The sequence below is a fragment of the Peromyscus maniculatus genome, chromosome 23, assembly GCF_049852395.1.
Source record: "Peromyscus maniculatus bairdii isolate BWxNUB_F1_BW_parent chromosome 23, HU_Pman_BW_mat_3.1, whole genome shotgun sequence".
Classification (NCBI taxonomy): Eukaryota; Metazoa; Chordata; class Mammalia; order Rodentia; family Cricetidae; genus Peromyscus; species Peromyscus maniculatus.
Genome location: NC_134874.1, coordinates 35,469,216 through 35,489,748, shown reverse-complemented (window position 1 = coordinate 35,489,748; position 20,533 = coordinate 35,469,216). Strand labels below are relative to the sequence as shown.

Below are 20,533 nucleotides of genomic sequence, written 5' to 3'. Positions count from 1 at the left end.
AATACTCCCCAACAGAAAGCAAACAGAAACATTCAAGTAAACATTCAAGTAACTAAATCCAGATGAGTAAGGCCCATGACAAAAACAGAAGTAACTTGAAAAACCCAGGACAACATAACTCCTCCAAAAATGACCAATTCCAATTTAGTGGCCAACAATAAGAGATGCTCAACCAAATTCAAGGCTGGGTAACAAGGAAAGCCCAATGGCAGATGCATGGATTTCCCTGAAAGGGGGAAATAAAAGAATATCTCCTGGGGGCAGGTGAGGATGGGAGCATGAGGGTTTGGGTTGGGAGGTGCATGAAGGGGCACTCACTCTACTGAGCGATGACTGGAACAGGGGAGCATTTTGAGGTCAGGTAGAACATGATTCAAGGGAAACTCTGGCAAATCTACAAGGATGAACCCAGCTAAGACTTCTAGTAATAGTGGATACACAGCTTGAACTGGGCATCTCCAGTGGTTAGTTTGATGGCTACCTCAATTGTCATGAGGGAACCCTCATTCAGTAACTGATGGAAACAGATGCAGAGACCCACAGCCAAACATTAGGCCTCTTTGGGTTCAGGGAATCCTGCTGAAGAGAGGGAAGGATTATAGGTGTCAGAGGGGTCAAGAACATCCAAATATAACAGAAACAACTAACCTGGCCCATAGAAATTCACAGAGTCTGAACCAACAACCAGGGAGCCTACATGGGAATGACCTAGACCCTCTACACATATCTGACAGTTATGTAGGTTTGTCTACTTGTGGAACTCCTAACAATGGTAACAGGGGCTGTCCCTTGGGCTTTGGCTGGCTCTTGGGAACCTTTTTGTGAGTCCCTGCTGTGCAGTGCTCTGCTTCCCAACATGTACTGCTCAGTATAATCCCAATTGGACAAGTCCCAACTCACAGAAGGATAGAGAACACTGAGATAAATGAGGTCTGTAGATGGACAAGAAAACATGGCTATTACTCCGGGAATATATTAGTGTCATTGGGCAGATACTGTTGTGGGCTGTGGGATGTGAGCACTTTTGAAGATCTGGCAGACCCAGGGCTGGGTGGTGATTAGGATAACCCACATGGCAGGGACCCACAAGGAAGGACTGATGCTCCACTGGTGGAAACAAACTGCCCATGAGTAACGTCCCCGATGGGTAAGGTTTGTTATTATGCATGTCTTTCCTGAACTCACCCATCAGGTGATTCCCCAGCTTGCACATTGCTGGTGCCCTAGGAAAGTTAAAGCACTCTGAGAGCAGTGGGCACCTGGTGAGACTTAAGGAGGACAGCTCCACAGTGATGCCAACCCCAGTAAAGCAATGTGGAATGACATGACCATTGACCTTCAGCTGTGTCTTGGCCACAGCATACCTCCCTTCCCACCTTGGTTTTGAATTATACTGCATAGACATTCAGTGTCAAATGTTAATGACCAAGATCTCATAATGAAAACAACACCCAAATGATGTTGATTCTCCATGGATTGTAAGAATGAAGTTAAACCCAAGGCCAAAGGGCAAGTGGCATGGCACTAATAACTATGGGATCTGCTCATTGCTGGTTCATTGCGCACCAGAAAGAATGAGATAGAATCCATACCATGAGAGCTCTTTGGGAATGAAAGCTCAGCAGAGTGGGGAGATTGGATAAAGGTAAAAGGTTCCATAGCAGCGCATGCCAGGAGCAGATGAGGGAATTAGGCCTTATTTCCTACACTAACACACCTTATACCTTATACCAGGCAAGTGTTCCCCAATCACTAAGGAGCGACTGGAGATCTGTCCTTACCCTCAGGTACTCTGTCTTTTCTGCAGCCATCACTGAGCCAGTCCTGGACACCTCTCTGGTACCCTGACTCACATGTAGACACAACTGAAGATTCTGACTCCACCTTGTATTGATGACTTCTCAGGGATCACATAGTTCTGTGGGGAAGACAAAGGGAGAACACCACCCAGTTTCAGTCCTTTTGAGACTGTTGGCCCCTCCTTTCATCTAAATACTCCCCTTCAAATCAAGATTGGGACTGAACTTCAGAATCTCAGAGCTCATTGAACACTGGCTTGAAAATCATCTGCAGCCCTGGTTTTCCCTGGTTCACACCTATCCAGTTCTTAAATTCTCAGAAGACTTTAGGTGATGGGGTGAACATTACCTTTGCATTTATATTTTACAGTCCTTGCAGGTAAACCAGGGGCCTAGGGTTACATATCCGCACTGCCCTGGTCGTCATCCCTTATGCCAAGATCTGAAAACAAAGTAACCCTGACTTGCCTGATACAGGCCCTCCATTTGCTAGGAAAGTCATTGAACTTTCTGATAAGTTTTTGCACCCTGAAGGCAATCCAAATTAAACTGAATCAGACAGAATTATAAAAGCCCAGGTTTAATGGTTAAAGTGTTCCCAGATGAATCCCCCACCCCTCAGAGAGGAGAAAGGGACGGCAGCCTGGAAGAACCACATGTCTGTTTTTTGAGATGCAGCTCTGGGGGAGGAGCTGTGTTTGACAGGCTTTGAAGGGGTGGATTTGGGGAAGAACTGTGTTTGGTGGGCTTTGAAGGGGCAGGTTTGGGGAAAGAAATGGAGGAGGGGAGTTAAGATGGATCTTCCACCAGACTCCTTCCAAACATTCCAGACTCTTTGGATATAGGGGCACTGGTTCAAGTCTGACTACTTCCTTCAGGCATGGGGTGACATGAGGAAGAGGAGTTGGGAGTTGCTGGGCTCACATACAGCAGGAGGTGTGAGGGGAGGAGCCTCCAGTCAATTGTCATCCTGGAGACCTCAGGCATCTGCTTCCTGAGGCAGCAATGAAGGCAAGTTTCTATGAAAAGTAGATCATTAACATGTTCTGGTTGTACTGTAAAGATGAATGTACAGAGCAGAAGAGCAGACAGACACTTTATTGGGACATTTTGGAAAACAGAGGGTTGCTGGGGATGTCTTTCTGTATGCTGTGAATGTGTGTTGCTCTGATTTGGTTGATAAATAAAATACTGATTGGCCAGTAGCCAGGCAGGAAGTATAGTGTAGGTGGATAAGCAGGGAGGAGAATTCTGGGAATAGGAAGGTTGAGTCAGGAGTCACCAGCCAGACGCAGAGGAAGCAAGATGACAAGGCAGTACTGAGAAAAAGTACCAAGCCATGTGACTAAACATAAATAAGAATTATGGGTTAAATTAAGTGTAAGAGCTAGTCAATAGTTAGTCTGAGCTAATGGCTTTGCAGTTTTTATTAATATAAGCCTCTCTGTGTTTATTAAGCAGCCGCAGGGCCACAGTAGCCAGGCAGGATCAGGAAAACTTCAGCTACAGAGGGTGGAGGGTCCCAGCTGCTGGACAGACCTTGTATTCTGAATAGGTGCCCATTTGAGCCTGGAGAGATGATACCAGCATGGATGTCCCAGGAGCTTGGCAGTTGAGGGGGTGGTGAGGATCAGGTATGAATGGAGAAGGGATCTCAGGAGAGAGAGGGAGGGGAGTTACCCGGATAGTGGGGGAGTTGAGGCCGGGAGGTAGTGATTGAGGAGGAAGGGCCTTTCATAAAGGATCTCAAAAGGGCTCAAACATGTGAGAGAGCATGGGGTGGCCTGGAGGTGGGTAAGGGCAATGGGGAGATGGAAGGACCAAGATAACTTGAGTACAATGGAGAGTTTCGTGAGCTGTTGTTTGATGAGTCCATTGCCCTTCTCAACTTTTCCTGAGGATAAAGGTGTCAGCCATAGTTAGGGGATAACTGAGTTCTTTATGTGTGGGCATGTGAGTGAAGCCCACCTGCCAACCCTCACCTAGTTGGTGTCTTTGAAGCTGGTGCAGAGGCTGACATATGTGGAGGACTGCTGTGAATGGGCCTGTGAAATATTCAGGAGACTGGGGGACAAGGATGAGTATGGCCCCCAAAAGGCTGAGAGTATTGCGACCAAGCAGAGGTGCAGGGCAAGCAGGTATGACCAGAAAAAGAGTGTGAGAAGAATCGCCCTGCGAGAATACAGGGAAGTGTCAGTGTCTCAAGTGGGAAGAAAAGTATCCTGTCCACCCCTGTGTTGGAAATTGGTGAGGGAACTGTAGGACCTGAGTGAGATGTCAAAAGAGAATAGGTAGCTCCTGTGTCCAAAAGAAAGTCAATGGACTTACCCATTACCTGCAATGTCCCCCTAGGCTTGGAGAGAGCAATGGGAGTCAGCAGGTCTAGACTGTGTCAGTTCTCCACCAGGCTTAGGAATTCCCAGTTGCCAGGATGAGCCTGCATCGGGGCATTTCCAGTGCTCAGGCTGTCGGCACACAGGGCATGGCCTCCTGGGTGGCTGGGGGTCAGGGCAATACCATGACCAGTGGCCCTGCTTGCTGCATTTGAAGCAACTTTTTGGCGGGTTGATTTGGACTGAGCTCCAGCAGGATTGAGCCTCATGGCTGACTTCCCTTGTACCCCTTGTGGGGGCCCTGGTGTCCTCAGAGAAGATGCTAGGGCTTGGGCTTGGAGTCTATTCTGTTACAGCTCTGTCCGTGGGGTTGACTCAGTTGTCATTCTCAAGCATTAAAAACTTTAAAAGCCATTTTCACCAATTCCTGTGGGGGAGTTTGGGGATCCTCCCCAGCCTTTTACCATTTCTTTCTAATATCTGGCACTGACTGAGAAATGAAATGGGTGGGAAGGCAGGAGTCTGGTGAGACCAAGGATAAGAAGAAACCTGGGAAGATTTGGGGGTGTTAGGCCAGTGTGTAGTTTGAGGCATTGGGAGATAGGGGGAGCAGTGGGCGGAGGGAGGACAGGAAGGAAGATGAGGAGGAATTTGGTCTTAGATTTGTGGCCCCTGAGGAGGCAGTTGTGTAGGTAGAGTTTAGGGGAAGGGGGCGGTTAGTGTCTCCAGCAGTGAATGGACTGTGCTATAAGACACTGGTCTCTGTAGGGAGGGCAGGACTGCAAAACCCAAAAACCGTGGATGTAGGGCAGTTCTATTCAATTATATCAAATAGCCCCAACTTGAATAGATTTTGTAAAAGACCCTACAGGGTTGTTTGGGGATCAAGCTTTGAATGGTAAGTGCCATTTCTCAAGTCTATATCGAGGACCTGAAGCCTAGCAGAATGCATCCACTGTGGTAAGTCTTAGGTCAAAAAATGGATGTGTGTGCGAAATTCACTTCAACACAAAATCTTCTGGAGAAGGGGTGCCATGGAACAAAGGCAGCCCTTTGCCCTGGAACAGGTTGGGCAGAGCAAAGGTAGCCCTGTCTCTGGAATGGGTTGGGGGCCTGGTGCAGCTGCATCTTTGGCAGGACACCCCCAAAATGAAGAGGTTCTGGGCCTCCTAGGCAATAACTTGAAAAGGAAACTTACCTAACTGGGAGCCAATCTCCGTTTGGTGGAGAGCAGGTGTTGGGAGAGGGGTGTTTTCCCACCACGAGGCCCTGAGCCAGTCACAACAAACCGAATCAGACCAAATTGGAAAAGCCCAGGCTTAATGGGTAAAACATTTCCAGGGTGATTCCCAGCCCCTCAGAAAGGAGACAGGGCCAAGAGGCCAGAAGAATCAAGTGTCTGTTTTCAGGGATGCCGCTTATATACCCTGTCAGAGTGGTCTTGAGCCTCTCTGGGGGAGGAGCTGTGTTTGGTGGGCTTTGAAGGGGCGAGTTTGGGGAAAGAGACGGGGAGGAAAGTTGAGGTGGATCTTCCACCAGACTCCTCCCAAACATCCCAAACTCTTTGGGTGTAGGGATGCCAGGGTGCCAGGGGTGGAGGTGGAGCTCCCACCCAAACATCTTCCCTGACTATTCCTGCTATCCTGCTTGAATCTGATTCTCCTCCATACCCAGCAGAAACCAGGCTCTGGTCCTTGCCATGCCTTCTCTCTCTCCACCCTTTTCCACAAGTGACCAGTTCTGAGTTCATTCATCCCAAAGGGCATTGGAAAATTCTTGCAATCAACAAGCACAATGAAAAGGAGTCTAAACATAGACATTTCTGAACATGATCAGGGGTGGTCATGGAGCCCATGCTTTCAGAGTTAACTGATGGGAGTAAGAGACAGAAAAGTATAAGGAGCCTGGCTAAGGGACAGGACACTTAGAAGATGTAAAGACTCTTGCTGACTACAGAAACATGCTAAAGTTTTCACTAATGCTACTTAGAGAAGACACGAACATGTCAGAGACAGAGGAACTGACAAACTCCCAGTGAGGACTTAATTCTCATGACCATCAGAGTCAGGAGATGTTGATGTGCTGTGAGATGTAGAGATTCACAATGTCAGTTACTCTGCTCTACTGTAAACTCACCACTGTAAATGTCAACATAAAAGCCTTGACCCTGTAAGTAGGTATGGTGAGCTCAGTCTGTAACGGGCAAAATTCCTAAGGAAATTGAGGGCTGAAATGTAATTCCATAAAACCCCCTCATTCTTTCAGCTGGAAGCAGTTAATACAGCTATGTCCACTACCTTGCAAAACTCAAGTTTCTCCAGTCTATCATCATAAGTAAGTTATTTTGTTATGTTTATTCTATTGAAGAACCAAGGGTCCATGAAAGGGATGTGATGTGCAATGTCACCACTGTCACATAGGTTTGTATACTTGTCTTCACCAGACTTTGCTCTTGAGGACATAGTGCAATCCATGCAGACAGAACCTACCAGAAAATCTTCGGTGATTGGAGGAACAGGGGATGAAAATGTCATGTAGGCAAGTACATCACACTCCTGATGTATATCCTACCAATTTCCACATTATGTTTCCTTATGCCCTTGTAAATCTGAGGTTAAAGAAGCCCCCCTCTCATAAGTAAATCATTTAAAGCTACTTGATCACAGCCATGAGAAGAATTAGTGTAGTTGTTCAGGATGGAATGGGAGAGGAGGAAACAACAACAAATACAAAATACTGTTGGTTTTCTTGAGTCGTGATTGGCCCATTGCATGTGACATCACAAGGACTTGCTGTGAGGCAAGTTAGATACCAGTCCATATAAGATAGTACATGGGACTGGGTTTTGTCCTTGTACTACAGGTAAGGAGTTGGTTGGTGGATGAGCAGCTGGACTCAGTCATTTCTCATAGACTTGGACTTTCCCAACCAGATGGATCTTCGGAAAGTGAGTTTTCTTGGTTTTCTGTTTAGGTTTTGTGCTCGGCTTTTATTGATTGATCTTTTTACCATATTACTTTTTGTTTTAAAATTTGCCTGTATTTCTACTTCTTCACTGAGATTTTCCATTTTTTCAAAGTCATTTCTTTGTCATTGTGAGCTGTGTTCTGGCTTATTTTATACTTTGGTGGTGTGGATGTACACAATGAGAATTTGATCAGGACTACATAGTCCTCCTGTAGTAAACTCTGGTAACATTCACCAGCTCGATGCCACCTCCCTGCTCATGTCATGTGATTATTACTTCCCAAAATACAAAATCTTGTCCACTTGTCTGAATGTGTCCAGAGCTAGACAAAAATTAAGATTTTTGTGTTTGTTAAAGTGGATTGTTTGTGGTGAAACTTTCTCTAGTTCCATGTTTGCCCTTGGCAGGAACGTTTCATTCCTGTTCTTGGGTGACTATGTCCACTTAATGTTGTGACTATGCTATGATCTTTGTTAATTTTTGTGTCTTCATTGATTCTTGTGTTCATAGCAAAGGCATCTTGATCATGAATGGTCTTTTCAATGTGTCATTAAGTATGGATTAAAGCATCTAGTACTCTCATGGAGGATAGTCTCATGCTCTTTGTCAAGGACCCTGCCAGATACTTGTCTCTTTCAATTTGTCTTTACTTGGTTATAGAGTAAGGGCTTTTATGAAAAGTGTTATTTTATGAAATGATTTAAAAGAATGCCTTCCTTCAGTTTTAGGGACTACTGGGAGATTTGTGGATCATTACAACTATTTCTTTAGATTACTGGATTCATCATTGAATTCTTCTGGTTACAATACTAGACAATATATACCCATCGGTTCTTTCAGATCATGTTGCCTAGTTGTATTACTTGGACTTTCAAGTTTACCTCTGATTCCTGTATCTCTCCTTGTTGTATCAGTTTGTTTCTTTAGTGAGGAGTAAGGTATAGATGGAGGTTATAGAAGAACTGTGGTGCTAGGAGAGATCCTCCTTCCCGTCAAAAGGACTTTAGTAATGATGACCACTGAGCAGGAATCTGAAGCATTTGGTTTTTTTAGATTTTTTCTTTTATTCATTTAATTGTTGCTGTCAGTGTCTGTGCTCCTGGTGTTTTATTTAGGAAGTGGTCTCCTGTGCCAGTGCATTCAAGACTACTTCCTGCTTTCTCTTCTATCAAGTTCAGTGTAACTGAATTTATGTTGAGGTTTTGATCCACTTGGACTTGAGTTTTGTGCACGGTGACAGATCTGGATCTATTTTCAGTCTTCTATATGTTGACATCCAGTTATGCTAGTACATTTGTTGAAGATGATTTCTTTTTTCCATGGAACAGTTTGGGCTTCTTTGTCAAAAATCATATGTTCATAGGTGTGTGTGTTAATGTCAGGGTCTTCAATTTGATTCCATTGGTCCCCATGTCGGTTTTTATGCCAGTACCAAGTTGTTTTTTATTACTTTGGTCTATCATAGAGCTTGAAGTCAGGGATCATGATGCCTGTAGAGGTTGCTTTATTAGACAGGATTCTTTTAGCTATCCTGTTTTTTTTTTCTTTTTAAAAATATTTATTTATTTATTTATTTATTTATTTATTATACATACAGTGCTCTGCCTGCATATATCCTTGCATGCCAGAAGAGTGCACCAGATTTCATTACAGATGGTTATAAATCATCATGTGGTTGCTGGGAATTGAACTCAGGACCCCTGGAAGAACAGCCAGTGCTCTTAACTTCTGAGCCATCTTTCCAGCCCAGGTTTTTTTGTTTTTCCATATGAAATTAAGTATTGATATTTCTAAATCTGTGAAGAATTGTGTTGGGATTTTGATGGGGATTGCATTGAATCTATAGATTACTTTTGGTAAGATTACTGATTTTACAGTTAATTCTACCTATCCATGAGCATAGGAGATCTTTCCATTTTCTAATATCTGCTTTGATTTTTTTTCTTCAGAGACCTAAATTCTTATCATACATGTCTTTCACTTGCTTAGTTAGAATTACCCCAAGGAATTTTATATTATTTGTGGCTATTGTAAAGGGTGATGTTTCTCTGATTTCTTTCTCAGTCCATTTATCATTTGTATATAGGAGGGCTACTGATTGTTTTTTGAGTTAATCTTGTATTCTGCCACATTAATAAAAGGAGTTTATCAGCTGTAGGAGTTCTCTGGTAAAATTTTTGGTGTCACTTATGTATACTATCATATTGTCTGCAAATAGGGAAAGTTTGACTTCTTCCTTTCCAGTTTGTATCCCTTTGATCTCCTTTTGTTGCCTTATTGCTCTAAATAGAACTTCATGTACTATATTGAATAATATGGGGGAGTGGATAGCCTTGTCTTTTTCCTGATTTTAGTACAAGCGCTTTGAGTTTACCTCAATTTAATTTGATGTTGACTGTCTGCCTGCTGTAAATTGCCTTTATTATATTTAGGTATGTTTCATGTATTCCAGATCTCTCTAGAACCTTTATCATAAATGAGTGTTGGATTTTGTCAAAGGCTTTTTCAGCATCTAATGAGATGATCATATGTTTTTTTTTTTCCTTTCAGTTTGTTTATGTGGTGTATTACATTGACAGATTTTTGTTTGTTGAACCACCCTTGCATCACTGGGATGAAGCCTAGCTGGTCATGGTGGATATTTTTTATTGGGTTTTTGGATTCAGTTTTCCAGTATTTTATTTGTTGAGTGGTCTTCAACATAGGTAGACATAGGAACCCTTCAGCTGAGTCTTCTTCTAGCTATTTGCAAAGTTCCCAAGGTAGAAGAAAACTTTACTGCTCTGAGCATTTCAAGGAAGTATATGGTTATGAGTGTTCCTCCTTTCACTGAATTATTCCAGGATTCCTATGTCTGGATGGTGACATTATGTGGCATAGTCACTCATATTAAATCCATTTATGTATGGGGTGAAATTTAAGAATGAGAACATCATCCTGAATGTTCAGGTCCTGGTATTTTGTCAAACATCGTCAGCTCTAGAGACAGTTTCAGGTAAATGAAGGTTCTAGATTGAGTTCACACATCAGTGGGAAGTTGTGGCCACCTTTCCAGCAGGGGCCCCATCCATCCACTCTTTCCTATACACAGCAGCATTTTCCAAGAATGCTCACAGAGATGGATGTGCAGAGAAGCCATGCCAAGAATCTGCTCAAGAAACACATTTCACGTGGAGGTGCACACCCACAGTGTCATTTACTCAGGAGGCCCAGGCAGGTATAACATTTGAAGTCGGGGCTTTAAGATAATCCTGGGCATCATAGTAAACACCAGCCTCAAAAAATACACATGATAAACTTAGTGTTGAAATACATTTTTTCTTCCTATTGTATGTTTCTTCCCAAGCCTAGGGATGTAGGTCAATGGTTTGGTTGTTTACCAAGCATGCACATGGTCCTGGACCCCATCCTCAGCACTCACACAATAGGGCATGGTGCTGCCTGCCTGTAATTGAAGGACATGGGAGGCAAAGGCTGAAGGATCAGAAGTTCTAGGTCATCCTTGCTACACAGTGAGTAAAAGGGACAGCCAGGAGTACGCAAGACCCTGCCTCATTAAGACAAACACTGTACTGTCTCTCACACAGGTATCCTGGCTTTGAATATTTTCTTTTGTGTGTTTTTGGAGTACATGTGGAAGCCAGGTAATTAGAGACAGGTTACTGGGGATGGACTCGTGAGGGCAGGTGGATACAGGTTAAAAAAATCAAGGTAAAGAGGGGAAATGCTCAGAGTGGAAAGGTTCAAACATGGATGGGGAAGTGACACATTCGGAAAAGACTTAACTAGAATGAAGGGCATGTGAAAAAGCTATAAGTAAACCTACATCTTGTGATATGTATGGTATGGTTGTGAGACCAAAATGAGCCATCTTAGAAATAAGACAAAAATGCTTTCACCCAAAAACTAAGGCCTAAGATTTCTCCCTTTAGGTATAGGCCATTAGTTACTGAAACCAGTCAGTTCAGATTCCAGAAACCAGGAAGTGTAAAAGTACAGAGTCACAAGATAGTCACAAGGTAATGCCTGCCAGACTATGGAGTGTCCTCTCCCAGGTTTCCAGGGTAACTAACCACAGAAATGTCCCCACCTGAGGGCAGCCAATGAGAAATGGTGGCGGACAACCACTCCCTTAGAAGTAATTTCTAGAAGTCCCTAGAAGCGAGCCAATCAGAATTGTACCTGTACTAGCACCCCTAAATGATGTAACCTTGTGATTTTTCCCTTTAAAAGCTGAGCTTGCAGATAGGTGGGCACTTCCTCCAGCCTCCACTGCATTGGATGTATTGGACGAAGTCCCTGCCTAGGCTTGTATACGCAGAATTAAACCTTGCTTCTGCATTACAGCATGCACGTCTTTGGTGGTCTCTCTGGGGGGTCACGATCTGGGCACAACATTGGTAACCTAAAAGAGGGGCTCTGAAGGATGAAGAGGAGTTTATTCATGAGACTAGCCAGTAGAAGGAGGGTGTGGTAGTCTTCACTGCCTGCTTTTATAAATAAAGTTTTTATATCCAGGCAGAAATATTGCATGTATGTGGCCACTTTTGCTACAAAACCAAAGATGAATGGTCACAAGAGAGACTGAGGGCTGACAAGGCTGTGATATTTTCCTCTTGACCACTTCTAGACATTTGAGGCCTCTGACTTTGCAGAAGTATAAGTCAGCACCACAAGCCTAAAAGTCCAGCAGCCCAGGGATGACATCAGCTCTGGGATCCTGTGCTGTGAAGTAGCAGGAGGGACAAGGCTGAAAGAAGCTCCCCATGACAGGGGGACAGCAACAGTTCCCACAAGCACCATGGGCATGCTCAAGACAGACAAGACACAAGCTTCAGTTTTCTGGTCTTTCCCCACATTACAAGGAACCATCTCTTGGTAGAATATGGATCATTTGAGGCCGAGGTGCAGCTCAGTGGTGGGGAACTTGCCTGGCATGTCTGAGGTCCTGGATTCTATCCCCAGGCCCCCCCAAATAAAATACTTGGTTCAATACATACAGGCAGACCTGACTAGCAGCACACAATGTCACCCTAGCTACTGGGGAAACTAAGGCAGGAGGATGTGAATTAAAGGCCAGTCTAGTCTACATCGTGAGTTACAGGACAGTCAGGGCTATACAGTGAAACCCTGTCTTTTATTTTTCAGGATTTAACTGCCTTTATTTTATGCTCAAAATATACATATAAAAGAGGGGTCGGGAGAGATTAGGAGAAAAATAAATAGACTGTGCCTAAACAAACACTTGAAGTTCTAGGCAGAGCTAAGACCCATAGTAAACGACCAATTGATGTTGGAATGAGGTAACTTCAAGAAGTCTGATTCAAGCCTGTCTGAGTAGAGTCTCACTAGTTTCAACTGTATGGTATCTTCAAGAACACTGGCATTCACAGTTGTCAGGTCCACTGCCACACGTGGGTGGGTGAGTGTGAGAAATGGCTCTCCATGCCTGGGGTGATGTAGAGAGCTCCTATTGGAGTCGGCGGGGGGGGGGGGGGGACTGAGGAGACACGGGCACAGTCATCACCAGCAGTTCACTTGACTTCACCTCCACCGCTGAGACCAGGCGGATTGGATTAGACTTGTGTGCCAGCTCTTTCCATAGCCTGGCTAGCTCCTCCTCCTGTGCCTTTTCCTGCTGCCTGACTTCCTCCAACTGCTGCATTTTCAAGGCTTTCATTTCAGCCATTCTCTTTTCTGTCTCCTACAGCTCCTTGGGTGTCTTCTCTGTGGCCAGTCGAAAGGGTTCTTGAACTAGTGAACCAGAGAGATTATCTGCAACTTATTTTTTCTCTTTCCTGGGAACAAAGGGCTCCTGGAAGATGATGGTGTTTGGACCAGCATTGAAGCAAGCTGCTTCCTTCTGCTGCTTTGGTTCTTCCTCTAGCTGTTGCTTCCACATCTCAGCCTTATAGGCACCTCTCTTGTCTGTCTCCGGGGAGAAAGGCTCAGCTTGAGTCACATTCTTTACCTTTTTCTCTGGCAAGTTAATGGTGTCAAAATGGGGCACAGGAAGGGCCTTGAACTTGGGAACCTCCCCTTTCTGCATTTCTTTTATTTTCTCATTCTGGAGCAAGTGGCACTCTTTGTCCAGGGTATCAAAGGAGAAAGGGCACACCTCCATGTTTCTTCCCTCTGGGAGGTGGGGCTTATAAGGCACCCCATAATGTGGCACAGTTTGAGCTCTTTTCTATCCTATACCTCTAAGTGGATCTTTTAACCATGTATGATTTTTCTATTGCTATATTTTGTTCTTTTATAAAGTATTTGTAAACAAGTCTCATCACACAATATTAGAGAAATTCTTTGTATTAATATTACCACCTTCCTCAGAAATGTAGTTAAGTACCAGGAAACTGCTAGAATTCCAGTGAGAGATGGTTTTCCAAAATTGTTAATAATTTATATTTAATATTTTATTTATTTTCTCATTTATTTTTGAGTCATGGTTTTATTATGTAGTCCTGGCTAGCCAGGAACATGTTATATAAGTCACACTGTACTCAAACTCACAGAGATCCTCCTGTCTCTGTTTCCTGAGTGCTAGGATAAAAGTAAAGGCATGTACCACCAACCCTGAATGGAATTCATTTACCAAAATATCAATTTTTAATAAAAATTTTAATTTAACAACTATCTATCCAGTTGTTGATTGTTTTCCTTAAATACCAACTTCTTCTCAGCACACAATCATCAGGAACCAGATCTAAGAGTTGGGAGCAGAGGAATGGGCTAATATGTCATATTTTTTTTTTAAATCCACCTACCTATGTTAAAATTTGATTCAGTGTGTTGTGCCCTGAGTAAGACCACCACAGAGCCAATATCTGATGAAAGCACATGGGTTTGTTAATAACAAAACAAACCTGGGCTTTTTCCAAGGCGAACACGACACAGCTAGTGGAGGAGGATGGCCCTGAGCACTCACTCCAAGGAGTTTTCTATAAGAAAGATTTATGTGCAGAGAGTCACATATCTCTGGATTGGATGAAGGGGCTAGGGGTGAGGTAGTTCTTTGACGTTACTGGCTGAACGATAAGGTAACTATGAGGTTACTAATGGCTAACAGGATGCAGGGTATCTACAGAGACATAAATTTTACTCCCTATGTCCTGTTTTTGCTGAGCCCAGGATATATACATTCAGATTTATTGCTTCAGTCCTATTTTCCCATAAGTTCAATCTCCTGTCGGCTCTAAAACTGCTGGTCAGCAAATACCTTTAGAGGAGGAGGGGAGAGAGCATCTCTCAAGAGGGCTGCTGGTTTTTCCCTTTTCTGTAGTAGTGTATATTGTAATTCCAACAGCGAAAAAATACAAGGCCATAGCAAATAGATTGCGTAGTAAATTCTGTTGAGGAGCAATTCTTTTAGTGTCCGATAACTTAACTTTGATAATATATAGATTTACAGCATTCAATTGATAATAGTACCTCACTCAATATTACATTAAATTTTAAATAGAAATAAGAAAACAACACTAATCTCTTTAATGTATGCATCTCATTTTATAGATTTATTTATTTATTATGTATACAGCATGTATGACTGCAGGTCAGAAGAGGGCACCAATCTCATTACAGATGGTTGTGAGCCACCATGTGGTTGCTTGGAATTGAACTCAGGACCTCTGGAAGAGCAGTCAGTGCTCTTAACCTCTGAGCCATCTCTCCAGCCCTGTATGCATCTCATTTTATTAACAAATTAAAAAAATACCATTTATATTGATGTTAATAATTTTATATTTTTTAAAGCTGAAGGGCACTCATACTAAGACCAGTCTCAAATTCATGATCCTCCTGCCTCAGCTTCCCAAGGTGGTAGCTTTGGAAATATGCACCACCATACCAAATAAAATGTATTTCTCAAACTGGATGGTCAGATCTATGTACTTACATTTATAAGGTATATGTAATTGGAGTTCATATAGCTGCTGCCAGGTTGACCACTCTAGAAGCAACTGCAGAGCTTAAAGTGAAACATAGGTCTATTTTCCAGTTTCCTGTCTCAAACCTTGCACTTGTGTCTTTCATAGGGTCCTACTGATATTGAGTGGAAGTTTGCACAAACAAAGCTCTAGATAGATACTTTGATGAAGGTAGAACTTGCTGCCTCCTTTCAAAATTATCCCAGCCTCAAATCATTTCTCTATCTTGGCAACTGATTCAACAACACCTTTGTTGGGATTTTGCTGGGCTCCAGCTGCTTGACCGCACATGAACAGTTCAGGAGCTACACAAGGGGCCCGGGGTCTTGTGTCTTAAGTCATCACTGTGTGCTGGTGATTATGTATGCCTCACGAAATCTAACATGCATGGTGTAGCTCTGTAAGCTCATCTGTACCTTAAAGAACCGGACACAGACCTCACCTCCTCTCGGTCTGTTCTGTTCTCTCTCTCCACCCCCCACCATCTTTCTCTCTCTCTCTCCTTCCCCAGGCCTGGATATCTTGTTCCCCCCTAACCCTCCTCCTCCTAATAAAGCTCTGATACTGATACTGGGGTTTGTCATGGCCATGACTTTTCCTCACAGTAACCAACTCTGGTAACCAGCGCAGATTATCAGTATTACAACCTTCAGGACCAAAAGTGACCCTGATGGAAGACAGAGGAGGCACAACTTGAGAAGCCTCACAGTAAGACTAAAAAAAATCTGTTTTCCTGGACACAAACTGTTTTTCCTCCTTTCTCTTCTGCATCACAGTTCTTATCTTAAAAAATGATAAAATCACTCAAATATATGCTTTTGACATTTCTCAGCCATGAACCACTAAGTCATGTTACATGCTCAATGTTTACCAAACCACATGGGCAGGTGAATGATAAGGGTGCAGTCTCGCTGATGCAAGCTCCTTATCCATGCTGAGTCACAGGAACGCCAAACTGATGACCTGATACAAAATCAACATTGTTAGGTACCGCTTCCTCACTGGGATAAACACAGCCAGTTCTTCGGAACAGAAGTCAACTCTAATCTAACTGTCTGTGGAATTGACTTGACTAGTGTCCCTGTCCCAAACAAGCACCTGTGTGATTTTGAGAAAGAGACTATCTGGTTGTCATTTTAATTTTCTCCTTGTTGCAATATAGCAGCAATATCTGGTGGCCTCCCCGAGGGCCAAATGGGTTTTCTGCTAAGGTAAGAGGATGTGAGGCTAGGTCAGGTAAGATGAGGCAAGGTGAGACAGAACAAGAACTATGGGATGGTAGGTGTGCAGCTCTGACAACAAGGCATCCCTCTGTAACTTATGAGGCCTGAGCGTCCCACTTGTCCTGTGCTGATCTGGAAGTCTGCGATGTGCAGACCCCAGTTTTGAGATGCTCCACAATATCTGTCCCTTTGAGACACTGCAGACCTTTCCCACCAAAGCCACATCCCACCAGAAAATGCCAGCCTCCAAATAGAGCCACATGCAACACATCCAATCATAAATGGCATGTGAGGCTTAAGCCTGCCCCTGAAGCACTCTGGCCCAATGAGCATTCAGGCAGAGACTCTAAACCTCCCCCATTTCACCTTGGTTTTCCTGCCTGGGGCATTGAGCATGCTCAGACTTGAGGACGTTAAGGAATGGCTGAGGAGGTGCTGAGCCGTTGTGGAGGGGGTCTGTGAAGTTCATCTGGTGAGGGCAGTCCCAGGTCAGGGTGGCCAGGCTCAGGGTCTCCTTAGAGTCTGGACTTCCTCGCAGGCCCTGTTCTAAGGAGGCTGAGGTGAAGACAAACCTGCCTTCTTGACAGCAGTCTCCTCTTAGACCAGGTCTAGTGAGGCCGTCTTCTCAGAGCCTGGAGACTCCTCACAGCCCAGTTCTCATGAGGCTGAGATGCCCTCAGTGAAGATCCAGGATGGTAGGATGCAGTTCTGAAAAAAATTATAGGCTTTCATCCAGATTATTATGGGCTTAACGTTTTCCGTATTTCTTTACTTAATCTTAGAACTGTGGGATCTGCAATATTCCCCTTCTCATTCCTTATGTGAGTAACTTTAATAATCTTTCATTTTTCTTTGCTAGTGTGCCTAGAGTTTTATCAGGGTTGCATAGATATAAGTCTTCTTCTTACCTCTTGTCATGTTTATTTTCAATTGAATGAATGTTAAAAATTGACTAGAGGCTTCTTAATCACTTTGTTTTTAGTATTTATATAAAATTTATGTCATAGATTAGAAATCTAATAATTCAGGTGTTAAGTATTTCATGTCTATAATCCAAGCCCTTGGGAATCAGTATTTCATGAGTTTGAAAACAGTGTGGGTTACACACGTAGCACTGGATACACTGCTACAGAGTGACATCTTATTGTATAACATATGAACAAAATCAAATGTATTCACTTTCATATAAAGTCATTTAATGTTTTAGTTTTTTCTAGTCATGGTTTATCTTATTCCATACATTTGGTTATATTTTATTTCCACTTCGATACTTTTACTTTCACTATGACTTTCTCTTTTAAAAATTATTTTAAGAATGAAATATTTAATTTTCATTTATTGGGGATTATCAAGATACTATTCTGTTATTAACTTGCCTTTTAATTTCACTGTATTCAGATTGCACACATCACTTTATATCAGGTCTTCTATGTTTATTTAAACCTGTTTAGTAGCTTGTAACGTGGAGTATGTTGAAAAGTGACTTGTGTGTTCTGGAAATGCTGTCTTTTTTTTTTTTTTTTTTTTTTGGTTTTTCAAGACAGGGTTTCTTTCCTGGAACTCGTTTGGAGACCAGGCTGGCCTCGAACTCACAGAGATCCGCCTGCCTCTGCCTCCCGAGTGCTGGGATTAAAGGCGTGCGCCACCACCGCCCGGCCTGGAAATGCTGTCTTAAGCTGTCATTTGAGGAGGTGTTCTATAAATGTCTGTCAGGGGAAATTGAATGACAGCAGTGTTCATGTTCTCCTTGTCCTTAATGACTTTCTCTGCTTTTCATTCTTTCTTTTCTCTTTTTACAGTAATGGAACTTAATTTGGTTATAATTTAATTTTTTCTGATTACCAAATTATTGCCTTATGGATATATCAGGAGTTAAATGGAATTTTCTATTCCAAATACAACATCTTGAAGCCTTGTTATATAGGAACTTCTGTCCTTACTTCAAAATTGCACTGAACTATTCAATATGCTCATGTTTTTTAAAAGTTTAAAACCTCATTCATTTGACAACTTCTTATTGTTTAGTTCATATTAACAAATGGTAGAAAGTGAAAATCAATTTTTTACATATGCATTGAATTTTTTATTGATTCTTTGGGAATTTCATACCATATACTCTAATCCTACTCCTCTCCCAGACCCTCCATATCTGCCCCTACCTCTTGTAGAGTCCTGCCACAAAGGAAAACATAAAAGGAATAAAAATAAGATAAACAATAAGATAAAAAATAAACAGTAATAATAAAAAAGAAAACAGTAAAGCACTTTTCTCCCCCAGCCCCAATCTTTCCCACCTCTCCATCATGTCTCCATCACCTCTCCATCACCTCTCCATCATCTGTCCATCATCTTAGTGGCATTGGGAGCTGCTGTGTATCATGCAGGTCTAGTATTGACGGTGTACTGAAGCCAGGGGCCTTGATCCTGACCAACATCCCATTACATAGCGAACATTTGCAAGTGAAGCTGTTGGACTTTCCCTCCTTTTGTTCTGTTGAATCCCATCTCCAAATTCAATTGTGGATTTGTCAGTTTCCATCCACTTTGTCATCCAGGTTGGAGGATTCATAGTTAAATAATTTTCAAGTAGAGTGTTCTGTCTGCCTGGAAAATTGATCCCTTTTCACCACAAACATGTATAATATTTGTGTTATTCAAATAGATACTTTCCCTAGTAAAACTTACAGTTCAGAAGTTTACTTTGGTAGCAGCATGGGTACTAGGGTGTTGTAAAGCATTCTTCCTTTTCCTGCCTCATTACTCTAACACTGTGCCCATACATTTGTTTTCTATTCATCATAGAGTGAAATCCTGTTTGGTTGTTTATCTTCTCTGGTGATTTCTCCCATCTAGAACTTTATGTTTAATGCAGTTACATGGTTAGTTTGAGTCTTCTATCTTGATTGTTTTCAGTTCACTGTTTCTGTCCAAAATGTCTTTTGTGTCTGGTTTTGGGTTCAGTTTATCATTCAATTTATCCCCTTACCTAGCTTGTTATTTAGACAACTTTTTAAAAAATTAATAGCCGCTTTTCAGGCACTGAAGGCCTGAGAGCTACTAAACTCAGAGCTCCTTCCTTGCTAAAAATGCCAGAAAGCTGCCAGAACTCTGGAGCTCATCCATTGTGTGTTATATCAGCTGAGCCAAATAATAGTTTATATTTTACAGATTATTTGTGCCAAAATTTCTGTCTTTTGTTATGGTGGAATTCAAGACTTTTGTAAACCTCTCTTAATTAAATACACATGATGAATGACAATATGGTGATGGAACACTGTACCTTTTATTGACTAAAACTTATGAAATGCTAAGAAATCCCTTATAAAGTTTAATATTTATGCAGATTTATTTGCATCAACTCTGTACAACTCAGGTTTCTTGTATGATCCCATTATTTTATATTTCCCTGGCACTATCTTTTTATGGTTCTGGGTTCCAGAATGACCTTATAGTCCTTACATTCTGTTTGGTGACAATCCTTTATTCTTACAACTGAGAGTAGGAGAATGAACTGACATCATGGACTTCATGGGTGCAAGTCTCTCTGCCTCCCTGGGTCCATGAAATAAACTGAGAAATTATGAAACAATGATTTGAAAATTGCACATATGTGATTAGACATGTATGTATGTACACATGAGTGCAGTTCCCACAGAGATGGAAGAGGCTCCAGATTTCCTGGAACTAGAGATATTGGTGTTTGATTATGGGTCACTGTGATGGGTGATGGGAACTGAACTCAAGTCCTTCAAAAGAGTACAGTGTGCGATTTTCTGTTAGGCCAACTCTAGCCCCATCATTCAAAAACCTTAAGAGAAGTTTGGAAGATAGTAAAAATGTAGTCATTATGTTTAGTTGTATAAAAATATGTCAGGGACAAGGACAGAATCTCTAGTTAGTGGAAAAATACAGACCCCCCCCCATAAGACAGGGAACTAGATCATCTTACAGTCAGGTTGCCTAGCAACAGGACATTGAGTCAGAGCCCTTGACCCTTTCACCCTTTAAACATCCTACATGAACATCCTGTTAGTTTGCACCACCTTGTGGGGATAAAAGCTTCTTGCTCCCCCTACCCTGCAGGAACTATATAAACCCTCCTGGAGAAAAATAAAGTGGCACCTTGATGAGAATCTTGACTTGGTGTATTTCCTTTGTGTCTCCTGTCCCTAACATTCTGTCCTTAGGGTGGTCGAGAACCTGTTGAAGCCCTGCTGGCTGGGACAAAAATATATGAGCCCTTGTGCAAATAAGTAATTCTTTTTCTGTTTTGTTACTTCTAAAG

At 42.5% G+C, this 20,533-nt stretch overlaps 1 protein-coding gene and 1 long non-coding RNA gene across 2 annotated transcripts in view; one reads left to right on the top strand and one right to left on the bottom strand.

Annotated features, from left to right (window-relative positions):
* The window catches only part of LOC143270628 (serine/threonine-protein kinase PLK1-like), a 124,624-nt gene that overhangs the window by 40,632 nt on the left and 63,459 nt on the right, over positions 1-20,533 (bottom strand).
* Positions 16,635-20,533, top strand: part of LOC143270607 (uncharacterized) — a 22,318-nt gene continuing 18,419 nt past the window's right edge. The window contains exon 1 of the long non-coding RNA XR_013047820.1: positions 16,635-17,069. This is a non-coding gene — a long non-coding RNA (uncharacterized LOC143270607). The remainder of the gene's footprint in view (positions 17,070-20,533) is intronic.